Raw genomic sequence first — 26,532 nt, 5'->3', positions numbered from 1 at the left:
GAATTCTCAGCCCCGTACACGCCACAGCAGAATGGCGTTGTCGAACGCAAGAACAGAACACTCATCGAGATGGCCCGAACAATGCTTGATGAATACAAGACTCCAAGAAAATTCTGGCCTGAAGCCATTGATACTGCATGCCATACAATCAATTGTGTTTATCTTCACAAGCTTCTGAACAAGACATCTTATGAGCTCCTTACTGGAAAGAAGCCGAATGTCAGTTACTTCTGAGTATTTGGCGCCAGGTGCTGGATCAAGGATCCACATCACACTTCAAAATTTGCACCAAAAGCACATGAGGGTTTTATGCTTGGATATGGAAAGGATTCGCACTCCTTCAGAGTCTTCAATCTCTTTCATTATAAAGTGGTTGAAACAGTGGATGTGCGGTTCGATGAGACTAACGGTTCACAAAGAGAGCACCTGCCAAATGTGCTAGACGAAGTTCCATCCAGTGAATCAATCAAACTAATGGGAACTAGAGAAATCATACCCTCTGAAGCTCAACCTGAAGAGGAACTTATCATCTCCGCACCTGATCAACCTGAAGACAATGCTCAGCCTGAAGACAATCCCTCTAACAATGACAATGATCAACAAGAGAAAAATCTTCGCCATGTACATCCTCGTGTTGCCAATGAAGTGCAGATTGAGAGAATAATTGATAGCATCAATGCACCCGGTCCGCTCACTCGTTCAAGGGCAACACAACCACCATATTTCTGTGGGCACTTCGCATTCGTCTCAATAACAGAACCCTGGTCCTTCTACTCCTCGGGCCGACGGCACACGCGATGCAGAACCCAATGTCATCGGTCCTTTCTACAACCTTGATGGCCTCATCACTCACATCTCAGTTCAAGGTGCCAAAGTGGATCATTCTGATGATGATGCTGACACTGATGAAGCCCCAGCTCCTACTCCAAAGCCACATAAGCCAAAGAAGGCTAAGGCTTCAAGATCAGCTGCTCCACCAAAAATCTCACGGGCGAAGCCACTGTCTACTACACCTCCTGAAGACAGTGTGCAGTCTGAAGATCTGTCACACATCTCCAAGCCCCAGAAAGTCAAGATGCCTCTGCCACACACCAGCCAAGAACTGACTGCTGCTGCTATTCTGCGCAACGATGCCATTGATCTGTCTAGTGATGAAGATCTTGCAGATGACGCTCTTGAGCAACTGATCAAGAGCAAAGAAGAAGCAGAAATTTTCAACAATTTGCCTCTCTTTGACGTGGCAATCATCCACGACTTCATCGATGAGTGGTTTGAAATGCCCAACCTCAGCTTTGAAGACCTGCAACTTCTCATTGGTCTCAGTGTCGCCTTCCATGGTGCCATTGCTTCAGAGCTAGCTCTAGCTTAGCACATCGTCGAACTGAAGCAGAAGATTGACTTTGAAAAAGCTCAGTTCGAGAAGCATATGGCCAAGCTCAGCGTGCAGGAGGTCAAGAACTTCAAGATCATGCTGCACGAGCTTAAAGAAGCCTTTCTCAAGAAGTGTGAAGAAGCTCAAAGTTCTCGTGAGCGCATGAAGAGCCTGGCTGACAAGTGTGTGCAAGCCTACAATGAGGCTGAGAAGCGCAAGGCCCTTGGGCGTCCTGGCATCGACCCCAGGATGGCTGCAAAGAAGAAGAAGAAGCCCGCTATGGCCGAACCCGACGCACCAAGGCAGGAAGCAGATCCCATTGTCTTCCCAACTAGCATGACTGGCTCGAAGCCAAAGGCCAGTTCAACCGCTTCAGAACTGAAGAAGACGAGGACTGCTGAGGCTGAAGCCAGAAAGAGGAAACATCCCGAAGCCTCTGCTACTGCTCACTCCAAGAAGAAGCGGAAGACCAAGGAGGAACGGGCTGCTCCCACAGAGCCCTTAATTGTTGATCCCATCTCCATGGTTCGCCCAGCCACTGAACATCAAGAGCGCCAACTGACTGTCCATGAGCCTGCTTTCACAGAGGCTCATGAAGCTGAAGACTTTCCAGTAGCTGATCACACCACTGCTGAAGACATTGGTCACCATGACCATGTTGAAGATGATGCAGTTCTTCCTCAGATCGAGCACCAACAGGTATCATCACCTATGCTAACGCACATCGAACTCATCAGCATTGGTCGTCCGCTGACGCCAATTGCTCAGGATGCATCATGGGCTGATCACCCACAAGCACAAGAGGAAGATGACTTTGAGGCCCAACCAACTCCAACTCCACAGGCGTCGCCAGCGTTATGCAGGCTTCGCAAAGGACCAAGGCCTCCAGTCTCTGAGTCTGAAGCTAAAGCTACTGAAGACATTCCGGCTGCATCAGCCGATGAAAAAGAAACCCCAAGAGCTGCTACACCCCTGTCTCACCAAGAAGCTGTTCTCGAGGAGAACGTGACTGTGACCGACCCTCCAGCTCATCAAGTGGAGGTTGAGAATCTTGAGGCTGCCACCGACGCCACTGACGCTGTCATGACTGAAGCCAATGTGGAGCCTACACCAACAAAAGCACCAAAAGTCAGCGAAGCCAATGATACTACTGCTTCAGTTCCTGCGCCTGCTGCTAGTCCTCAGTTTGACTATCATGTTGAGCACAGGCCTCAGGTACAGAAGCCAATCCCAAGATTGCCCAGGTTTCCAGGTCCTGCATCAGCACCTGGATCCTTCAATGTCAACGACTTCAAAGCAGACAACACTTTCTTCAATAGCTCCAAGAATCCCTACTCAAGGGAAAGAATATCTTCTGATCGGTTCTGGAGCTATCCGCAGCGAAGCTATTACTCCTGCATTCTGTACAATCAAGGTCGCATCTTCCCACATAAGCGTCTTGACATCGAAGCAATAGCTGGTCTGCCCTGTTTGGAAGAAGCTCTGGATTGCTTCAAAGAGGTTGGATTGCTGCCGTTTGTAACCGACTAAGAGCACTGGAATGAAGAGTTGCTGCTCCAATTCTATGCCACACTTCACATCTGTGGGTACAACAGAGATCCCAAGACTTGGGTCCTGGAGTGGATGATAGGAAATGTTCATCACAAAGCCAAAGCCTTTGATATCATTGAGCTCACTGGTCTACCCACTCCTGGCGATCTCTACGAACCTGGCTGTCAGCTTCACAGTGAAGCTATGGAGAGCATTTTTCAGAAGCCTGAACCAAACATGAGTTAGATGCTCAGTATGATGAAGCCATTGCCCCAAGATGCTGCATATCCCAAGGAGTTCTTTGTTGAAGACCTTGAGTATCTGCCAAGGACTATTTATCACATCATAAGGCGAACTCTCTGGCCCATCAAAGGACATTCTCCACATGCCAAGCTGGAAGGTGCCATGAAGACTTTTGTCTTCTATATTCTTCATGGCAAATGCTTCAATGCACAGGACTTCTTCATCTGCCAACTTGCTGCATCAGGCTCTGATCTTTTTGGCTTGAAGTTCTACGCTCCATGGATAATGCGGCTGATTAAACTCCACTCCGCTATCTCATATCAGCCATCTGCTCGCAATCATCGGATCTTTCTGCCTGATGTGGATATGTCCATTGAAGCCATTTATCCTGAGCCTGCCAAGGAGCCTCTTAGTCTTCAGAATGCGGAGCATCAAAGTTTCTCTCACAACATTGAAGGAGTTGAAGCAGTCACCCGTGTTTATCCTCTGGCTGGAACTACACGTGCACCTCATCGTGCCCTTACTGAAGCCACCGAAAGCACTATTGGGCAACGACCCAAGAAGCGATCTCGTGTTCTCAACGACCGAGAGCTTCTTGTGGCTCTTCATCAGAAACAGGATAGGCATCATGACTGGCTGAAGCGCCAAATGCAAAGCCTCTTGGTGGGTGTCAACCGCATTCGCAATCTTGCCACCAAGAATGCCTTTGTTGCCCATGAAACCTCTCGACGCACATGGAAAGGGCTGACGCTCATGTGCTCTGAAGATGATCTTCAAGAGGATGGCTTCTCTGAATGCTTCAAGTTTGACTCCACACCTCCTCGAAGGGCAGTGCTGCGACGAACTCCATCTCTTGAAGACTCTGAGTTCTCTTCCTCTGCTGCAACTGTGAATGCCAGAGTGATCGAGGACGAAGATGATGCTACTTCACCGCCACCTCCTTCAGCACGCTTCGACACTACTCCAAGTTCTTCTGCACCGCCGAACACCACCGACGACCCTGCTTCTTCACCTACTCTTCATGGGAATGAGTAGATGCTCTATGTCTTCAAACCTATTTGGTCCTTATTGACAAAAGGGGAGAAGCATACGAGTTTGATAGTCTTCAAGAGGGTCCACATGGGCGGTTGCTTTATATTTTGCCTCGTGTTTACAACTCTCGTTTTGCTACATTTGGTTCTTTGAGTTGTAACACTTAAACTCGATGGTCGTCTGCTACTTATTTGCTACTTCATGATGCGACGATAAATTCCGCATGTGCGACGATAAATTCCGCACTTAGATCATTCTGCAGACGTCCATTTTCCATTATGCATGTCATTATCTTCACATACCTTCTCATGCATAATGAATTGTCATCATAAGTTGAAGAGGATCTCCACGAGTACAACCTGCCATGTGCATTTGCATTCCAAAAGCAAATTACTTATATGCACATCTTCAGGGGGAGCCCTTGCAACTTATGAAGACAATTCCTTATCCTTTACAATTTCACATATTATATTCCCCGTTGAAAACTTCAACTAGTTTGTCATAAATCACCAAAAAGGGGGAGATTGTAAGTGCATCTAGTGCCACCCCTAGTTGGTTTTAGAGTATTGACGACAAACCTAGTTGAGGGACTAATATGTTTGTGAGAATTGCAGGATAACACAGGTAGAAGTCTCTCATTGATTCGGTTTTCCTACCAGAGATGACCCCTAAAAATGTATGAAGACATTGATGTCAAAGGTGGTATATGAAGATATTCTCATTGAAGACTATGACAAGAGAAGACATCGCATGAAGCCTATAGAGCTCGAAGACTTAGATCTTTCGTAGTTCTTTTTCTTCTTTGTTGAGTCATAGGAACCACCGTACTGTTAAGTGGGGTCCAAGAGAACCAGTCAGAATGACTGAAGTGATGCTTAACCAAAACCTATGTCTTCGAGTGAAGACTATGAGAGCGAATCTTGTCCAGAGTCGGACAAGTCAGCTTTGCTTCTAGCCCAAGTAAAGTTGCCGTGTGTGTTTGAAATCTGACCGTTGGAACATGTGTCAGTTCCTTAGTGACCTAGGTTCATTTCAGAAAAATCAGGTCGGGTTGCCTAGTGGCTATAAATAGCCCACCCCCTGCAACCATAAACGGTTGGATGCTCAGAGTTAAAGTACGGATTTTGTCGTCGTTTGAGAGCAACCCACCTCGAAGCCTTTGAGAGAGAATTCCTTGCGAGGATAAAGTCCTAACCACCCAGAGCCAAAGAGTGTTAGGCATCACTTAAGTCTTCTTGTCTGTGTGAACTGAAGACTTATTACACTTGAGGACTGTGAATCCTCCAGCTGGTTAGGCGTCGCATTCTGACCATCCAAGAGACATTGTGGATCGCCGGTGAATGAAGTCTGTGAAGGTTTGGGAGTCTACCTTGAAGACTTACCAGAGTGATTGGGCGAGGTCTGTGTGACCTTGGCTCAAGGGGAATATGGTGAGGACTGGGTGTCCTGAGCTGCGTGTTCAGGACTGGGTGTCCGGGACTGTGTGTCCTCAGGTTTAAATACCTAGCCGCCCTAACCAGACGTACAGTTGTCACAGCAACTGGAACTGGTCCAACAAATCATTGTCTTCAACGAGTCACTGGTTTCATCCTTACCTTCCCTTTACTTACTGTTGGTCCTTGTGAAGTCATTGTATGATTGCACTATCTTCTGTCTTCACTGAGTGACTGCTTGTTCTGATCGGCTTCATAATATCTTCCTACCTGAACCTTACTACCTAGCTGCTATTAGTCATTGTGCTTTCACTTCATTGAATACTTGACTATGGTTTGCCTAGTGTAGTCTACCTTCCGCTGCATGGTAATAGGTTTATTTCTATCATTTGTCTTCGAAATTTCCACGTTTTGAAGACTTTCATAAAAATCGCCTATTCACCCCCCCTCTAGTCGATATAACGCACTTTCACTAAGCAAGCCATAGTCAAGTATTCAATGAGATGAAAACACAAAGACTAATAGCAGCTAGGCAGTATAGATCAGGATGGAAGATAGTACGAAGCCAAACAGAACAAGCAGTCACACAGTGAAGACAAATAGATAATGCAAACAGGCAATGACTTCATAAGGACTAGTCTGCAAATAAAGAGATGGGAAGAATAGAACCAGTGGCTCGTTGAAGACAATGATTTGTTGGACCAGTTCCAGTTGCTGTGACAACTGTACGTCTGGTTAGGGAGGCTGAGATTCAACTCAGAAGACCGCGTCTTCACCTTATTCCCCTTGAGCTAAGGACACCCAGTCCTCGCCCAATCACTCTGGTAAGTCTTCAAGGTAGACTTCCAAACCTTCACAGACTTCGTTCACCGGCGATCCACAATGACTCTTGGATGCTCAGAACGCGACGCCTAACCGGCTGGAGGATTCATAGTCCTCAAGTGTAATAAGTCTTCGGATCACACAGACAAGAAGACTTCAGTGATGCCTAACACTCTTTGGCTCTGGGTGTTTAGGGCTTTATCCTCGCAAGGAATTCTCTCTCAAAGGCTTCGAGGTGGGTTGCTCTCAAACGACAAAAGCCATACACTAACTCTGAGCAGCCAACCATTTATGGTTGTAGGGGGTGGGCTATTTATAGCCACTAGGGAACCCGACCCGATTTGTCCGAAATGACCCTGGGTCACTAAGGAACTGACACGTGTTCCAACGGTTAGATTTCAAACACACACGACAACTTTACTTGGGCTACAAGCAAAGCTGACTTATCCAGCTCTGGATAAGATTCGCTCTCATTGTCTTCGCTCGAAGACATAGGATTTTGGTTAAGCATCACTTCAGTCATTCTGACTGGTTCACTTGGACCCCACTTAACAGTACGGTGGTTCCTATGACTCAACAAAGAAGAAAACGAAACAACAAAACAACTAAGTCTTCGTGCTCCATAGTCTTCACAACATGTCTTCTCTTGTCATAGTCTTCAATGTGAATACCTTCACATACCACCTTTATCTTCAATGTCTTCATACATTTTTAGGGGTCATCTCTGGTAGGTAAACTGAATCAATGAGGGACTTCTTCCTGTGTTATCCTGCAATTCTCACAAACACATTAGTCCCTCAACCAGGTTTGTCGTCAATACTCCAAAACCAACTAGGGGTGGCACTAGATGCACTTACAGTACTGGTCGCTCCTCCTTTCGTTCCCAAGTGCATTACACCAAAATGTCTAGCACACGGGGACGAAGGAGAAGCGACCCCCACGACAACAATCGGGATTTTTCGTCCTCTCATATATGGTGGAGACTCTCCCTCACTGATTCCTCTCTGACATTTGCGACCGTCGGTGATGGTCGTTACTCCTCCTTACCATAGTGCATAACAAAGGTCTAGCACAAGGATAAGAAGGAGAAACGACCCCCACGACAACAGTCAGGATTCTTCGCCCTCTCTCATATATGGTGGGCACACTCCCCCACTGATTTGTTGACCGTCCATGATGGTCGTTATTCCTCCTTCCCCTAGTGCATAACAAAGGTCTAGCACAAGGAGAAGAAGGAAAAACAACCCCCACGACAATAGTCGGGATTCTTCTTCTCTCATATATGGTGCAGACTTCCTGCCTCACTCATTTGTTGACTGTCATGTATGGAGCCTCGATAGACTTGAAGTCAACCTGAAATGTCGTTTAATTATATTTCTAGAAAATCCAGGCCACTCGATATTTCCTACATATTCTAGCACAAGTCATGCCAAAAATCACGGAAAAAATCCGGCATGACCTTTGCTGAAAAAGGACATATCGAGCGCCTGAAATTTGCCGGAACGGAAATTAATCAAAACTCCGGCAAAACACAGGCCACTCGGAGGTGTTACCTACAAACATGGCCGCACCGTCACTGGCCCACGCGACCGCCACCGAAGAAGGTTCGGGTCAACGACGGGCTGGCTCCTCACCAAGCTGCACCCCTCGGAAGGTAGCACCTCCCAGTACCAGCCCGGCGGAGCCCAGTCCCGGACATGGCCCCTCTGATCAAGCAGGCCTCCTCTGCCGAGTCAACGACGAGGACGCGGGATAGACATTGTCAACGTCAATGCGGGAATAATTGCTTTAACTAAAAAAAATAACAACAAATGTGACATTGATACGTCTCCAACGTATCTATAATTTTTGATTTCTCCATGCTATATTATCTACTGTTTTGGACTATATTGGGCTTTATTTTCCACTTTTATATTATTTTTGGGACTAACCTATTAACCGGAGGCCCAGCCCAGAATTGCTGTTTTTTGCCTATTTCAGTGTTTCGGATAAACGGAATATCAAACGGAGTCCAAACGGAATAAAGTCTTTGGAAACGTGATTTTCTCACCGAACGTGATCCAGGAGACTTGGACCCTACTACAAGGGATCAAAAAGGTGGTCACGAGGGTGGGGCGCCCCCCCTAGGGCGCGCCCCCTGCCTCGTGGGCCCCTCGGTGCTCCACCGACGTACTCCTTCCTCCTATATATACACACGTACCCCCAAACGATCAGAACAGGAGCCAAAAACCTAATTCCACCGCCGCAACTTTCTGTATCCACGAGATCCCATCTTGGGGCTTGTTCCGGAGCTCCGCCAGAAGAAGGACATCATCGCGGAGGGCTTCTACATCATCCTAGCCCCTCCGATGAAGTGTGAGTAGTTTACCTCAGACCTTCGGGTCCATAGTTAGTAGCTAGATGGCTTCTGCTCTCTCTTTGAATCTCAATACAAAGTTCTCCCCCTCTCTCGTGGAGATCTATTTGATGTAATCTTCTTTTTGTGGTGTGTTTGTTGAGACCGATGAATTGTGGGTTTATGATCAAGTCTGTCTATGAATAATATTTGAATCTTCTCTGAATTCTTTTATGCATGATTGGTTATCTTTGCAAGTCTCTTCGAATTATCTGTTTGGTTTGGCCAACTAGATTGGTCGTTCTTGCCATGGAAGAAGTGCTTAGCTTTGGGTTCGATCTTGCGGTGTCCTTACCCAGTGACAGAAGGGGCAGCAAGGCACGTATTGTATCGTTGCCATCAAGGATAACAAGATGGGGTTTATTTCATATTGCATGAATTTATCTCTCTACATCATGTCATCTTGCTTAAGGCGTTACTCTGTTTTTAATTTAATACTCTAGATGCATGCTGGATAGCGGTCGATGAGTGGAGTAATAGTAGTAGATGCAGAATCGTTTCGATCTACTTGTCACGGACGTGATGCCTATATACATGATCATGCCTAGATATTCTCATAATTATGCTCAATTATATCAATTGCTCAACAGTAATTTGTTCACCCACCGTAAAATACTTATGCTCTTTAGAGAAGCCACTAGTGAAACCTATGGCCCCCGGGTCTATTCTCATCATATCAATCTCCATCACTTTTATATTGTTTAGCTATTTACTTTGCTTTTACTTTTTACTTTGCATCTTTATATCAGAAATACCAAAAATATTCTATCTATCAGATCTCACTCTCGTAAGTGACCGTGAAGGGCTTGACAACCCCTAATCGCGTTGGTTGCGAGTAGCTATCGCTTTGTGCAGGTACGAGGGACTTGAGCGTGGGCTCCTACTGGATTGATACCTTGGTTCTCAAAAACTGAGGGAAATACTTACGCTACTCTGCTGCATCATCCCTTCCTCTTCGGGGAAAACCAACGCAAGCTCAAGACGTAGTAAGAAGGATTTCTGGCGCCGTTGCCGGGGTGTCTACGCAAAAGTCATATACCAAGTACCCATCACAATCCCTATCTCTCGCATTACATTATTTGCCATTTGCCTCTCGTTTTCCTGTCCCCCCAATTCACCATTGCCGTTTTATTCGCCCTCTCTCTCTATCCTCCTTCTCTGTTTTCCTCTTTTGTCCGCTTGCTTTTTGTTTGCTCATGTGTTAGATTGCTTGTTTGTCGCAATGGCTCAACCAGGATTTGGTGATCTTTACCTTAAAAGGTTGGAGGAAATCGAAAACAACGTTAGGAAGTTTATGGTTTTGTAATTTGAGCATAATAATTTCATTAGAAACGAGCTTAAGGAACAAAAAAGTTTTATGAGTTATATGAATAGAGAGCTTGATGATATGTCTAAAGAATTTGAGGGTATAAGATCCCAGATTGCTCGTCTAGAGAAGATGACTGCTGAAATTTCGGATATGCAAGCCACCTTAGTCAATAAGATGGCCGCTAAATCGAACACCTATGAAAATCAAGATGAAGATCTAAAAGTTATTGATGTGTCTCCAATTAAATCTTTATTTTGCAATATGAATCTTGATGAAACTGAATATGATCTTCCTTTACCTAGAAGGCGTTCTAAAAATTCAGAGTATTTAGATTTTAATGATGAAATTGATGAAAGTGGGATTGAAAGAAATAAAAATCTAGATGTTGCTAAACCCACTATATTGGATTTCAAGGAATTTAATTATGAAAATTGCTCTTTGATTGATTGTATTTCCTTGTTGCAATCCGTGCTAAATTCTCCACATGCTTATAGTCGAAATAAAGCCTTCACCGAACATATTGTTGATGCCTTGATGCAATCTTATGAAGAAAGACTTGAATTGAAAGTTTCTATCCCTAGAAAACTCTATGATGAGTGGGAACCAACTATTAAAATTAAAATTAAAGATCATGAGTTTTATGCTTTGTGTGATTTGGGTGCTAGTGTCTCTACTATTCCCAAGACTTTGTGTGATTTACTAGATTTCCGTAACTTTGACGATTGCTCTCTAAACTTGCATCTTGCGGATTCCACTATTAAGAAACCTATGGGAAGGATTAATGATGTTCTTATTGTTGCAAATAGGAATTATGTGCCCGTAGATTTCATTGTTCTTGATATAGATTGCAATCCTTCTTGCCCTATTATTCTTGGTAGACCTTTCCTTAGAACGGTTGGTGCGATAATTGATATGAAGGAAGGGAATATTAGATTCCAATTTCCATTAAAAAAGGGTATCGAAAAATTTCCAAGAAAGAAAATAAAATTACCATATGAAACTATCATGAGAGCCACTTATGGATTGCCTACCAAAGATGGCAATACCTAGATCTATTCTTGCTCGTTATGCCTAGCTAGGGGCGTTAAACGATAGCGCTTGTTGGGAGGCAACCCAATTTTATTTTTATTCCTTGCTTTTTGCTCCTGTTTAGTAATAAATAAATTATTTAGCCTATATTTTGGTTGTGTTTTTTGTGTTTAATTAGTGTTTGTGCCAAGTAGAACCGTTGGGAAGACTTGGGGAAAGTCTTGTTGAACTTGCTGTAAAAAACAGAAACTTTAGCGTTCACGAGAACTGATGTCATTTTTATTTGAAGAGTGATATTTAGTCAATTATTTTTACAGATTATTAATTGATCAATTCCTCACGTCCAGCAATTTATTTTAGAATTTTTGGGGTTCCATATCTTGCGCTAGCTACAGATTACTACAGACTGTTCTGTTTTTGACAGATTCTGTTTTTCGTGTGTTGTTTGCTTATTTTGATGAATCTATGGCTAGTAAAATAGTTTATAATCCATAGAGAAGTTGGAATACAGTAGTTTTAACACCAATATAAATAAATAATGAGTTCATTACAGTACCTTGAAGTGGTCTTTTGTTTTCTTTCGCTAACGGAGCTCACGAGTTTTCTATTTTGAGTTTTGTGTTGTGAAGTTTTCAAGTTTTGGGTGAATTCTTTTGATGGATCATGGAACAAGGAGTGGAAAGAGCCTAAGATTGGGGATGCCCATGGCACCCCCAAGATAATCCAAGGACACCAAAAATTCAAAGCTTGGGGATGCCCCCGGAAGGCATCCCCTCTTTCGTCCACTTCCATCGGTAATTTACTTGGAGCTATATTTTTATTCACCAACATGATATGTGTTTTGCTTGGAGCGTCTTGTATTATTTGTGTCTTTTTTTGCTAGTATACCACAATCATCCTTGCTGTACACACCTTTTGAGAGAGCCATACATGAATTAAAATTTGATAGAATACTCTATGTGCTTCACTTATATCTATTGAGCTAAGTAGTTTTGCTCTATGTGCTTCACTTATATCTTTTGAGCTAAGTAATTTTACTCTATGTGCTTCACTTATATCTTTTGAGCTAGATAATTTTGCTCTATGTGCTTCACTTATATCCTTTGAGCTAGATAATTTTACTCTATGTGCTTCACTTATATCTTTTGAGCGTTATAATTTTGCTCTATGTGCTTCACTTAGATCTTTTAGAGCACGGTGGTGGATATGTTTTAAAGAAACTATTGATCTCTCAAGCTTCACTTAAATTAATTTGAGAGTCTCTTAATAGCATGGTAATTTGCCTAATAATAATATGCTTGGTATTGAAGATTTGTGAAACTCTCTTTTGAGTGTGTTGAATACTAAGAAAAGATTGAAGCATGATAATTGTTTTGAGTTATGGAGGTGATAATATTAAAGTCATGCTAGTTGAGTAGTTGTGAATTTAAAGAATACTTGTGTTGAAGTTTGTGATTCCCGTAGCATGCACGTATGGTGAACCGTTATGTGATGAGGAGCATGATTTATTTATTGATTGTCTTCCTTATGAGTGGCGGTCGGGGACGAGCGATGGTCTTTTCCTACCAATCTATCCCCCTAGGAGCATGCGCGTAATTCTTTGCTTTGATAACTTCTAGATTTTTGCAATAAGTATATGAGTTCTTTATGACTAATGTTGAGTCCATGGATTATACGCAGTCTCACCCTTCCACCTTTGCTAGCCTCTCTAATACCACACAACTTTCGCCGGTATCATACACCTACCATATACCTTCCTCAAAACAGCCACCATACCTACCTATTATGGCATTTCCATAGCCATTTCGAGATATATTGCCATGCAACTTTCCACCATCTAGTTCATCATGACACACTTCATCATTGTCATATTGGATATCCCGGCACACCGCCGGATGCATTCACATAGAGTCATATTTTGTTCTAAGTATCGAGTTGTAATTGTTGAGTTATAAGAAAATAAAAGTGTGATGATCATCATTATTAGAGCATTGTCCCAGTGAGGAAAGAATGATGGAGACTATGATTCCCCCATAAGTTGGGATGAGACTCCGGACGAAAAAAAGAGGCCACAAAAAAAGGAGAAAAGGCCCAAAAAAATGAATGATGAGAGAAAAAGAGAGAAGGGACAATGTTACTATCCTTTTACCACACTTGTGCTTCAAAGGAGCACCATGATCTTCATAGTAGAGAGTCTCTCATGTTATCACTTTCATATACTAGTGGTAATTTTTCATTATTAGAACTTGGCTTGTATATTCCAATGATGGGCTTCCTCAAATTGCCCTAGGTCTTCATGAGCAAGCAAGTTGGATGCACACCCACTTAGTTTCTTTTTGAGCTTTCATATACTTATAGCTCTAGTGCATCCGTTGCATGGCAATCCCTACTCACTCACATTGATATCTATTGATGGGCATCTCCATAGCTCGTTGATACGCCTAGTTGATGTGAGACTATCTTCTCCTTTTTGTCTTCTCCACAACCACCATTCTATTCCACCTATAGTGCTATATCCATGGCTCACACTCATGTATTGCGTGAAGATTGAAAAAGTTTTGAAAAAGTTAGAGTATGAAACAATTTCTTGGCTTGTCATCGGGGTTGTGCATGATTTAAATACTTTGTGTGGGGAAGATGGAGCATAGCCAGACTATATGATTTTGTAGGGATAACTTTCTTTGGCCATGTTATTTTGAGAAGACATAATTGCTTTGTTAGTATGCTTGAAGTATTATTATTTTCTATGTCAATATAAACTTTTATCTTGAATCTTTCTAATATGAATATTCATACCACAATTAAGAAGATTTGCATTGAAATTATGCCAAGTAGCACTCCGCATCAAAAATTCTCTTTTTATCATTTACCTACTCGAGGACGAGCATGAATTAAGCTTGGGGATGCTTGATACGTCTCCAACGTATCTATAATTTTTGATTGCTCCATGCTATATTATCTACTGTTTTGGACTATATTGGGCTTTATTTTCCACTTCTATATTATTTTTGGGACTAACCTATTAACCGGAGGCCCAGCCCAGAATTGCTGTTTTTTTTGCCTATTTCAGTGTTTCGGATAAACGGAATATCAAACGGAGTCCAAACGGAATAAAATCTTCGGAAACGTGATTTTCTCACCGAACGTGATCCAGGAGACTTGGACCCTACTGCAAGGGATCAAAGAGGTGGTCACGAGGGTGGGGGCGCCCCCCTAGGGCGTGCCCCCTGCCTCGTGGGCCCCTCGGTGCTCCACCGACGTACTCCTTCCTCCTATATATACACACGTACCCCCAAACGATCAGAACAGGAGCCAAAAACCTAACTCCACCGCCGCAACTTTCTGTATCCACGAGATCCCATCTTGGGGCCTGTTCCGGAGCTCCGCCGGAAGAAGGTCGTCATCACGGAGGGCTTCTACATCATCCTAGCCCCTCCGATGAAGTGTGAGTAGTTTACCTCAGATCTTCGGGTCCATAGTTAGTAGCTAGATGGCTTCTTCTCTCTCTTTGAATCTCAATACAAAGTTCTTCCCCTCTCTCGTGGAGATCTATTCGATGTAATCTTCTTTTTGCGGTGTGTTTGTTGAGATCGATGAATTGTGGGTTTATGATTAAGTCTATCTATGAATAATATTTGAATCTTCTCTGAATTCTTTTATGCATGATTGGTTATCTTTGCAAGTCTCTTCGAATTATCCGTTTTGTTTGGCCAACTAGATTGGTAGTTCTTGCCATGGGAGAAGTGCTTAGCTTTGGGTTCGATCTTGCGGTGTCCTTACCCAGTGACAGAAGGGGCAGCAAGGCACGTATTGTATCGTTGCCATCGAGGATAACAAGATGGGGTTTATTTCATATTGCATGAATTTATCTCTCTACATCATGTCATCTTGCTTAAGGCGTTACTCTGTTTTTAACTTAATACTCTAGATGCATGCTGGATAGCGGTCGATGAGTGGAGTAATAGTAGTAGATGCAGATCGTTTCGATCTACTTGTCAACGGACGTGATGCCTATATACATGATCATGCCTTGATATTCTCATAATTATGCTCAATATATCAATTGCTCAACAGTAATTTGTTCACCCACATAAAACGTATGCTCTTGAGAGAAGCCACTAGTGAAACCTATGGCCCCCGGGTCTATTCTCATCATATGAATCTCCATCACTTTTATATTGTTTAGCATTTACTTTGCCTTTTACTTTTTACTTTGCATCTTTATATCAAAAATACCAAAAATATTCTATCTATCAGATCTCACTCTCATAAGTGACCGTGAAGGGCTTGACAACCCCTAATCGCGTTGGTTGCGAGTAGCTATCGCTTTGTGCAGGTACGAGGGACTTGAGCGTGGGCTCCTACTGGATTGATACCTTGGTTCTCAAAAACTGAGGGAAATACTTACGCTATCTGCTGCATCATCCCTTCCTCTTCGGGGAAAAACCAACGCAAGCTCAAGACGTAGCAGACATGTTCGAAATATGGCATGTCCACTTCAAAACGAATCAACGTAGAATTATGTTAAATACACCTAAAATAAACTAATTCTATTAATTTTCTTACTAAAAATAAACTAGTTCTATAGTAAAATTTTAATTAGATTATCAAATCTCATATACCTAAATTTTCTTACTAAAAATAAACTAGTTCTATTAATTCAACTAGTTCAACTAAGCACTTACTTTAAATAAAAATAAACTAGTTCTTACTAAAAAAACTAGTTCGACTAGTTCTATTAATTTTCTTACTGATTCTATTAAACACTTACTAAAAACAATAAAAAAAGTACATTATACAAGAACAGTAAAAAAGAGTTTAGGGTTTAGGAGAGATGGAGGGAGGAGGGGGTGGGAGGAGGAGGGAGGAGAGAGGAGGAGAGGAGGAGGGCGGTGGGATCGAAGGAGGGAGGGGGAGGGGGGGGGAGGGGCGGTAGGAGGAGGGCTGCCGGAGGAGGAGGGAGGAGGGGGCGGCCGGAGGAGGAGGGAGGAGGGGCGGCCGGAGGAGGAAGGAGGAGGGGGCGGCCGAAGGAGGAGGGAGGAGGGCGCGGTGGGAGGAGGAGGGATGGGAGGAGGGAGGAGGTAGGAGGAGGGATGGAGGGACTACCTCAATGGAGGAGGAGCAGGAGCGTCCGCGGCAGCGGGTGACAACGGTGGTCGGGGAACGGCGGCGGCGGACGACGGGGAGTGCGGGGGAGAGTGAGTGAGAGGGCCGGCCACGCAGGGACGATAAGGTAGGGTTAGTAGCAGTGCGGATTAAAGAAAAGCGCTACTACTTCGGAGCATAGCAGTAGCGCTGGATGAGGATAATCGCTGCTGCTAAGTGGGGCTAGCCATGTGCGCCTAGTTCGAACTTAGCACGCGAATAGCGGTAGCGCCTTTTACTGCCACGCGCTACTCTTAAGTAGGAGTGGCGCTTCATTTTATCTAGCGCTACTGCTAAGATTCTGTGTACAAGGTTTTTCCTAGTAGTGTGGGTACATGTATGGTTTAGTATAACCCATACTCATGTACCCATGTACCCGCATATATTTTGACAAATAGGCCTTATATATATTATTTATTCACATATTAAACATATTATATGCATATAAATCCCACGGCCCTAAAAAGACCTCATCATGCATTCATGTTAGGCCATCGCACCACAATAGTTAGCCCAGGAATGAGTATGTGTTGTTTTTATGATGTGTTGTTGTTTATGAATTATTATTATAAGTTGTTGTTTATGATTATGTAATGCTCAAATTGATGTGTTGCAAATCTGGGTAATTTACCCGTGGATACCCATTTACCCTGATGGGTGACGAGTATGAGAAAAATTATACCTGTCAATGGGTATGGGTATAGGTGATGGATAAGGTTTAGGATGACGGGTAAGGGTATGAGATAAGGTTTAGTATGAGAAAAATTCTTAGTTTGGGTAAGCCTCAAGTATAAGGGTGAGGTAACCTAGCACTAAGTATTTCTGTCGGTAGAGAACCAATATTTATCAAACTGGAAGGAGTTCTTCTAGCAAACAAAGTCACAGATATCTGTACACAAAACACAACACATTCATGTCCCCAACGTTTCAAGAAGGTTGTTGAGCTTCATGTCGTGCTAGTTACAAGGATAAATTGAATGATATATTAGGTATTGATAGATCGATAAAATAAGATAAATCTGTACAACAAAAAATACTCTTTTTTAGATGTTTTCAGTAATGGAAACTAAACCCCGAGGACCATAGTTTCACTAGTGACATATCTCCAAGCAGATAAGAATGGTATAACTAGTAAAGAACGCCCTCATCAACAATGATCTGAAATGCCTTTTAGCAACGTTCATGTGGGATGCTGCTACTATGGCGCGGCTGGTAACCGGACGCCAGCAGCGTCCACGTGGAATGCTGCTGGTGACGCGCACACGAGCAACATTTTGGTCGAACGCTGCAGTTATGTCAAGAAGTAGCAATGTTCACGCTGCTCGAATGCGGCACGTAGTTCCTGATTAGCTGTGTGCCGAGCATGTGAACTTCACGATACTGAAAGCTCATTGGCTGCGTGTACTATGCTACACTCACTGCTAGTGTATTTGTGCCATGGCAGCAGTTGTCACCGCGGCAACATTTGCACGATTTTTGTTATATAATCTCTCTGTAAACAAATATAAGTTTATAGAAGGAGTATATCTGTATCTATATTTATATCTATATCTATATCTATTCTATTCTACTAATAAAGCAAGGTGTGTTTCTCATATTTTTTTCATCCGTTCACAATCGAAATTTATTTTTCTATCCGGGGTGGTTGTACGTCCGTCTGATTTTTTTAGCAATCCAGAATTTCGTACTTGCCCCACACATGCTGTGGTCCAGCGAAGCTAGCCCACTTATTTGCCTGCTCATGTAGCTGCACAAATCCTATTTCTTGCACTCTGCGGTAGATTTTTTTAGGGTTAACTATGCGCTAGATAGACAGAGTTCGCACCGGATGCCCAAGACTGGGCCGACCCTTTTTGTTTTTCTGCCCAAATTTATTTTAAATTTTACCTTAATTCGTAATTCAAATTTTCAAAAAAATCATAATTTGAAATTTTCTGAAATTTTCGAAAAATGTTCGAATTATAATATTGTCTTCACCTTTTAAAAAATCTGTGGAACATTTATTTATTTTCTGGTGTCGATATATTCTCAAAATCATAAAATCCAAAATTATTTATGATTTAAAAAACATGTATTAAAAATATGAGAAAATTTAAATGTATTCCTGTTTTAGTAAAATTTTCACAGATTCAAAACAATGTCCGCTTTTAAAGCAGAAAGCCTATTTCCTGCACTGTCGGTAGATAGTCGGAGTTCCTACAGGGTGCCCAAGACTGGGCCGGCCCGTTTTTTCCTGTTCTTTTTTTATTTTTACCTTATTTCGTAATTCAAAATTTTCGAAACAGACCAGAATTTTAACTTTTGTCAAATTTATGAAAAATGTTTTAATTAAAATATCTTCCCCTTTCCAAAAAATTTTGGAACACTAATTTATTTTATTGTTCCGTTTTTTTAAAATTCAGAAATGTTCAAAATTATTTGTGATTTAAAAAACATCTATTTTAAAATTATTCGAAATTTGAAGTATATTCTTGTTTTAGTAAAATGTTCACAGATTCAAAATAATGTCTGCATTTAAAAACACATTTTATAAAATTATTTTGAATGTTCAAAATATGTTCTGTTTTTAAAAGTCGGTAATAAATTAAAAAATGTTTGGGTTTTGATAAAAGGTTCATGTCTTCAAAAAATGATGTTGTTTCAAATTTTGTTCATGTTTTTTTAAATGTACAGAATATTAAAAATATTGTTCATAATTTCATAAAATGTTCACATTTCCAACAATATTCGGCAATTCATATTTTTTTAAAAAGTTAAAAAATGTTTTAAATCCGACATTGCAGTATGTTCTTAAATATTCGTGTTGGGCATTGATTAGCAGTAGGCGTTTGTTGCCATGGCTAGCGGCACATGGTTGGGTCTTTAAGGTCATGTGTTCGGTCGTTCGACATGTCGTTTTTTGGATCGTTACTCCTGCCTTGCAAACACAGGTTATTTTGGTGCCTGCAAGTGAGCTGGCCCAGACGCAAACTGTTGGTATCCCACGCTCTATTTGACGCAACTAGCGTCATATAGTAACTCCCACACAACTGCCTTAAGAAAAAAATACGTATAGATTTTGTTCCGTCCATTCCACACGCAGCTCCCCAATTTTTTCGGTTATCCCCCGGGTGGGCCAAACTGGACCTACCACGTATTTCTTTTTCTGTCAGACGAACGAGCAGCAAAAAATAAAGGGGGGGGGGGACGGAATTGAACTATGGACCTTCCCTATTGTCGACCGACAAAACCAACTCCACTAGCTTGCAATTATGATAGGAACAGTCTCATCTTCAAATTTTACACTAAATTACATCTGTTTTTATATGTCCCTAAGTTGTCTGCAAATAAGTAGGTTGTGTGAGAATAAGGAAGTTATCTCGAGAATTATGAGCAGAACGAGGGGCTCCTCAAATTATTACCGAAGGTAACTTGCACGTGCCAATAAAAGACAATATGTGAATCACTATAATTGAAAAAATTATGGACACACTGCTAATAAAAGAGAATATGTTGGTTTGCTCTAATTAATAAATTTTATGGGCACGTGAGTGCAAAAATAGTTGAAGAGAATAAACCATGATAATGAAGAAACATTCATGTCTGGTTATACGCTGATTATGCTAATGAAACATAATTTATGCGCTGCAATTAGGAATCCATTCGATTACGTCGTTGTAGGAGAATGCGGTCGAAGCAACCAAATGAGGACGCGACCACTACTTCGAGACGGAGGTGGACCCGGAGGAAAAAAAGTTATCAGTTGGGTGGTCACCATCACGCCGACCAACCCCATCACTATCAAGATCTCGTGGACCAAACATGACCCGTAAGAAGATCGCAGCTCCTCACTTTGTCGCCGACCGCTGCGGAGACCGTTTTTGATGAACACATCAATTATCTCTCCCACTGCTTGTTTAAAAAAATTCCATTACAACGCACGAACATATGTGCTAGTCTACTAATAAAGCAAGGTGCGTTTCTCATTTTTTTTTCATCCGTTCACAGTCGAAATTTATTTTTCTATCCGGGGTGGTTGTATGCCCATCTGATTTTTTTAGCAATCCAGAATTTCGTACTTGCCCTGCACATGCTGTGGTCCAGCGAAGCTAGCCCACTTATTTGCCTGCTCATGTAGCTGCACAAATCCTATTTCTCGCACTATGCGGTAGATATTTTTAGGGTTAACTATGCGCTAGATAGACAGAGTTCGCACGGGATGCCCAAGACTGGGCCGACCCTTTTTGTTTTTCTGCCCAAATTTATTTTAAATTTTACCTTATTTCGAAATTAAAATTTTAAAAAATCATAATTTGAAATTTTGTGAAATTTTCGAAAAATGTTCGAATTATAATATTGTCTTCACCTTTTAAAAAATCTGTGGAACATTTATTTATTTTCTGGTGTCGATATTTTCTCAAAATCATAAAATCCAAAATTATTTATGATTTTAAAAAACATGTATTAAAAATAGGAGAAAATTTAAATGTATTCCTGTTTTAGTAAAATTTTCACAGATTCAAAACAATTTCCGCTTTTAAAGCAGAAAGCCTATTTCCTGCACTGTCGGTAGATAGTCGGAGTTCGTACAGGGTGCCCAAGACTGGGCCGGCCCGTTTTTTCCTGTTCTTTTTTTTATTTTTACCTTATTTCGTAATTCAAAATTTTCGAAACAGATCAGAATTTTAACTTTTTTCACATTTATGAAAAATGTTTTAATTAAAATATCTTCCCCTTTCCAAAAATGTTTGGAACACTAATTTATTTTATTGTTCCGTTTTTTTAAAATTCAGAAATGTTCAAAATTATTTATGATTTAAAAAACATCTATTTTAAAATTATTCGAAAATTTAAGTATATTCTTGTTTTAGTAAAATGTTCACAGATTCAAAATAATGTCTGCGTTTAAAAACACATTTTATAAAATTGTTTTGAATGTTCAAAACATGTTCCATTTTTAAAAGTCGGTAATAAATTAAAAAGTGTTTGGGTTTTGGTAAAAGGTTCATGTCTTCAAAAAATGATGTTGTTTCAAATTTTGTTCATGTTTTTTTAAATGTACAGAATATTAAAAATATTGTTCATAATTTCAGAAAATGTTCACGTTTCCAAGAATATTCGGCAATTCATATTTTTAAAAAAGTTAAAAAAATGTTTTAAATCCGACATTGCAGTATGTTCTTAAATATTCGTGTTGGGCATTGATTAGCAGTAGGCGTTTGTTGCCATGGCTAGCGGCACGTGGTTGGGTCTTTAAGGTCATGTGTTTGGTCGTTCGGCATGTCGTTTTTTGGATCATTACTCTTGCCTTGCAAACACAGGTTATTTTGGTGCCTGCAAGTGGGCTGGCCCAAACGCAAACTGTTGGTATCCCACACCCTATTTGACGCAACTAGCGTCATATAGTAACTCCCACACAACTGCCCTAAGAAAAAAATACGTATAGATTTTGTTCCATCCATTCCACACGCAGCTCCCCAATTTTTTCGTTTATCCCCCCGGTGGGCCAAACTGGACCTACCACGTATTTCTTTTTCTGTCAGACGGACGAGCAACAAAAAATAAAGGGCGGGAGGGAATTGAACTATGGACCTTCCCTATTGTCGACCGACAAAACCAACTCAGCTAGCTTGCAATTATGATAGGAACAATCTCATCTTGAAATTTTATACTAAATTACATCTGTTTTTATATGTCCCTAAGTTGTCTGCAAATAAGGAGGTTGTGTGAGAATAAGGAAGTTATCTCGAGAATTATGAGCAGAACGAGGGACTCCTCAAATTATTACCGGAGGTAACTTGCACGTGCCAATAAAAGACAATATGTGATTCGCTATAATGGAAAAAATTATGGACACACTGCTAATAAAAGAGAATATGTTGGTTTTGCTCTAATTAATAAATTTTATGGGCACGTGAGTGCAAAAATAGTTGAAGAGAATAAACCATGATAATGAAGGAACATTCATGTCTGGTTATACGCTGATTATGCTAATGAAACATAATTTATGCGCTGCAATTAGGAATCCATACGGTTACGTCGTTGTAGGAGAATGCAGTCGAAGCAACCAAATGAGGACGCGACCACTACTCCGAGACGGAGGTGGACCCGGAGGAAAAAAAAGGTACCAGTTGGGTGGTCACCACCACGCCGACCAACCTCATCACTATCAAGATCTTGCGGACCAAACATGACCCGTAAGAAGATCGCAGCTCCTCACTTTGTCGCCGACCGTTGTGGAGACCGTTTTTGATGAACACATCAATTATCTCTCCCACTGCTTGTTTAAAAAATTCCATTACAACGCACGGGCATATGTGCTAGTCATATTAAAAGAAAGCATGAAATAAATAAAGTAATTAATTAAATAGCAAAGATTAGCTGCGGTCACTCGTATCAAACATACACTAGTGCAGCGATGTCCTATACAAACATTTTTAACTCCTTTCTGCTACAGAGTTTTAAACCATCACCTTGCCTATGTGTGCGATAGGGGGGGGTCCATCCCACACGATCCAAAAATCGTCGGTGATAGCTCCTCTGGTCACACACACGGGGAAAAAGAGCTTGTGTGCCGTCGGGCGAGCCATCACAAACAATTATACGGGTCCAATCGTTTGAGATATACTTAGCATACCACAAACTGAATCACAGGCAAATGTTTCCGTTCGTATGTACATCACACACAATTTTTGACATGTGACGTCCCCGATTTTACCGCACACTAATCATACACGCAAATGTCTACGATCAAGATTAGAGACTCATGGAAAGATATCACAACACAACTCTAGACACAAATAAAATAATACAAGCTTTATATTACAAGCCAGGGGCCTCGAGGGATCGAATACATAGCTCGATACACAAGAGTCGGCGAAAGCAACAATATCCGAGTACAACCATAAGTTAAACAAGACTGCCTTAAGAAGGCAAGCACAAAACAACAACGGCCGAAGAGGCAAGACCTCCTGCCTGGGACCCTCCTAACTACTCCTGGCCGTCGACGGTCTCCATGTTGTAGTAGGCATCATCCGGGTAGTAGTAGACGTCAGCGGTGGCATCTGGCTCCTGGGATCCACCATCTGGTTGCAGCAACCGGAAAGAAGAAAGAAGGGGGAAAGTGGTAACAAAGCAACCGTGAGTACTCATCTAAAGTACTCGCAAGTATCATATCTATACTAAGTATGCATTGGTATCAAATGGAAGATTATATCCGTGGACTGAACTGAAGAATGCCAGAAGAGAGGGGAAAGCCTAGCCTATCGAAGACTAGCATCTTCAAGCATATTCAAGTGTCTTGCAGCATTCAGAAGAGTAAAGAATAACATTTTATAATTAACAAGCATGTTCTAGTATTAGCGCCCAGAGATCCTTCCTCGACTCCCTGCGAGGAAGCAATCCCGGAGCCACATGTCCATCACATATCTCAAGTATCCATTTCTAGTGGTAATAGATCAGGATACAAGTCTGAACGTCCATTACCGTGGACACGGTATTCGAATAGATAACTTCCCCGCAGGGGTACGCCACGTTTTCTAACACGCTTGATTACTCTGGCCGGACACACTTCCTTGGGTCCATGCACGGCCTCAGAAGATAAACACGTCGCAGCCCTACCTAGGCTCAACAGAGAGGTCCCCGCCAGTCTACATCCTAAGCACTCTGGGTCATTGCATGCAGGGCAATACAGGCCACCACCTCTGGGGCGCTGACCAGGCTGTGCCGCAATGCTGAACTAGACGTCTGACAAAGCTTCGGCTGATACTATGATGCCGAGGCCCATAACTATTCCCGCATGGTGGTTAGTGCATAAAGGCCAGTGGCCAACTTAGAACAAATACCCAAACCTGTTACTGCATTAAGAATTAAAAGAAGTGACGGCTTCCAGGACAAGTCCGGAGCTACCACCCCCTCTTGGGTGATACCGCTAAATAGTTAGCCGCCACCGTAACTCCTCGGGTGCTCTTTGGGCCCGCCTGACTTTCACAAAGGTCTCAAGTAAAGTCAAGGTAACCGTGTGTCCAAACATCAAGGGGGAAACCCCGAGGAATCACCCTCGATGGATTCCACTCGATGTAATCATCAAGGTGAACGTAGGAGGAATCACCCTCGAGGTTCACACTTGAGGGGTTGCACGACAGAGTCGTACTGGGAGTGGTGAAGGAGGAATCACCCTCGATGACCACGGACGAATTGAAGGAAATATGCCCTAGAGGAAATAATAACGTTATTATTTATTTCCTTATATCATGATAAATGTTTATTATTCATGCTAGAATTGTATTAACCAGAAACTTAGTACATGTGTGAATACATAGACAAACAAAGTGTCACTAGTTTGCCTCTACTTGACTAGCTCGTTGAATCAATGATGGTTATGTTTCCTAACCATAGACATGAGTTGTCATTTGATTAACGGGATCACATCATTAGAGAATAATGTGATTGACTTGACCCATTCCATTAGCTTAGCACTTGATCGTTTTAGTTTACTGCTATTGCTTTCTTCATGACTTATACATGTTCCTATGGCTATGAGATTATGCAACTACCGATTATCGAAGGAACACTTTGTGTGCTACCAAATGTCACAACGTAACTGGGTGATTATAAAGGTGCTCTACGGGTGTCTCCGATGGTACTTGTTGAGTTGGCATAGATCGAGATTAGGATTTGTCACTCCGATTGTCGGAGAGGTATCTCTAGGCCCTCTCGGTAATGCACATCACTATAAGCCTTGCAAGCAATGCAACTAATGAGTTAGTTGCGGGATAGTGCATTACAGAACGAGTAAAGAAACTTACTGGTAACGAGATTGAACTAGGTATTGAGATACCAACGATCGAATCTCGGGCAAGTAACATACCGATGACAAAGGGAACAACGTATGTTGTTATGCGGTTTGACCGATAAAGATCTTTGTAGAATATGTAGAAGCCAATATGAACATCCAGGTTCCGCTATTGGTTATTGATCGGAGACGTGTCTCGGTCATGTCTACATAGTTCTCGAACCCGTAGGGTCCGCACGCTTAACGTTCGGTGACGATTAATATTATGAGTTTATGTGATTTGATGTACCGAAGGTAGTTCGGAGTCCCGTATGAAATTGGGGACATGACGAGGAGTCTCAAAATGGTCGAGACGTAAAGATCGATATATTGGACGACTATATTCGGACATCGAAAATGTTCCGAGTGATTCGGATATTTTACGGAGTACCTGGGAGTTACGGGAATACGAGGAAGAAGTATTGGGCCTCATGGGCCATGTGGTGGAAGAGAGGAGGTAGGGCGCGCGGCCCCCCTAGCCCAAACCGAATTGGACTAGGGGGCCGGCCCCCCTTTCCTCCTTTCCTCCCTCTCCTACCTTCTCCCCTTCCCCCTTCCTTTCCTCCTCCTAGTAGTAGGAAAGGGGAGTCCTACTCCTACTAGGAGGAGGACTCCTCCTGGCGTGCCCTAGGAGGGCCGGTCGGCCTCCCCCTTGCTCCTTTATATACGGGGGCAGGGGGAACCCTAGAACACACAAGTTGATCATTGATCCCTTAGCCGTGTGCGGTGCCCCATCCACCATAATCCACCTCGATCATAACGTAGCGGTGCTTAGGTGAAGCCCTGCGTCGGTAGCAACATCATCACTGTCATTGCGCCGTCGTGCTGACGAAACTCTCCCGTGAAGCTCTGCTGGATCGGAGTTCGTGAGACGTCATCGAGCTGAACGTGTGCTGAACTCGGAGGTGCCGTGCTTTCGATACTTGGATCGGTCGGATCGTGAAGACGTTCGACTACATCAACCGCGTTCTCATAATGCTTCCGCTTACGGTCTACGAGGGTACGTGGACGACACTCTTCCCTCTCGTTGCTATGCATCACCATGATCTTGCGTGTGCGTAGGATTTTTTTTTTGAAATTACTACGTTCCCAACACGAATAGCTACACTACAGAGTTATCATCAGGAGTGCTTTATGAGGTATCACCCTCGGCACTCGATAGTAGCTCTACAGAGTCGTACAACTAAAGGGGGTGAAGTGATGTGAAGTATTGGGCTCTGGTTGTCGATCACGTTGATCGAGTCATCGGCCAACAAGCCGGGGCAACTGGGGCAACGAGAGGGGTCACTGATGGATCACTAACCAACCTATACTAGGCAATTTTAGGATAAGCAGGTAAGGTACAATAGCAGGTTACAAAAGCAGGCTATGCATCATAATAGGAGCAATCAAGTACAGTAGCAAAATCTA

The sequence above is a fragment of the Triticum urartu genome, chromosome 4 (assembly GCF_003073215.2).
Source record: "Triticum urartu cultivar G1812 chromosome 4, Tu2.1, whole genome shotgun sequence".
In the NCBI taxonomy this organism is placed as follows: domain Eukaryota; kingdom Viridiplantae; phylum Streptophyta; class Magnoliopsida; order Poales; family Poaceae; genus Triticum; species Triticum urartu.
Note: the sequence above shows the minus strand (reverse complement) of the source record.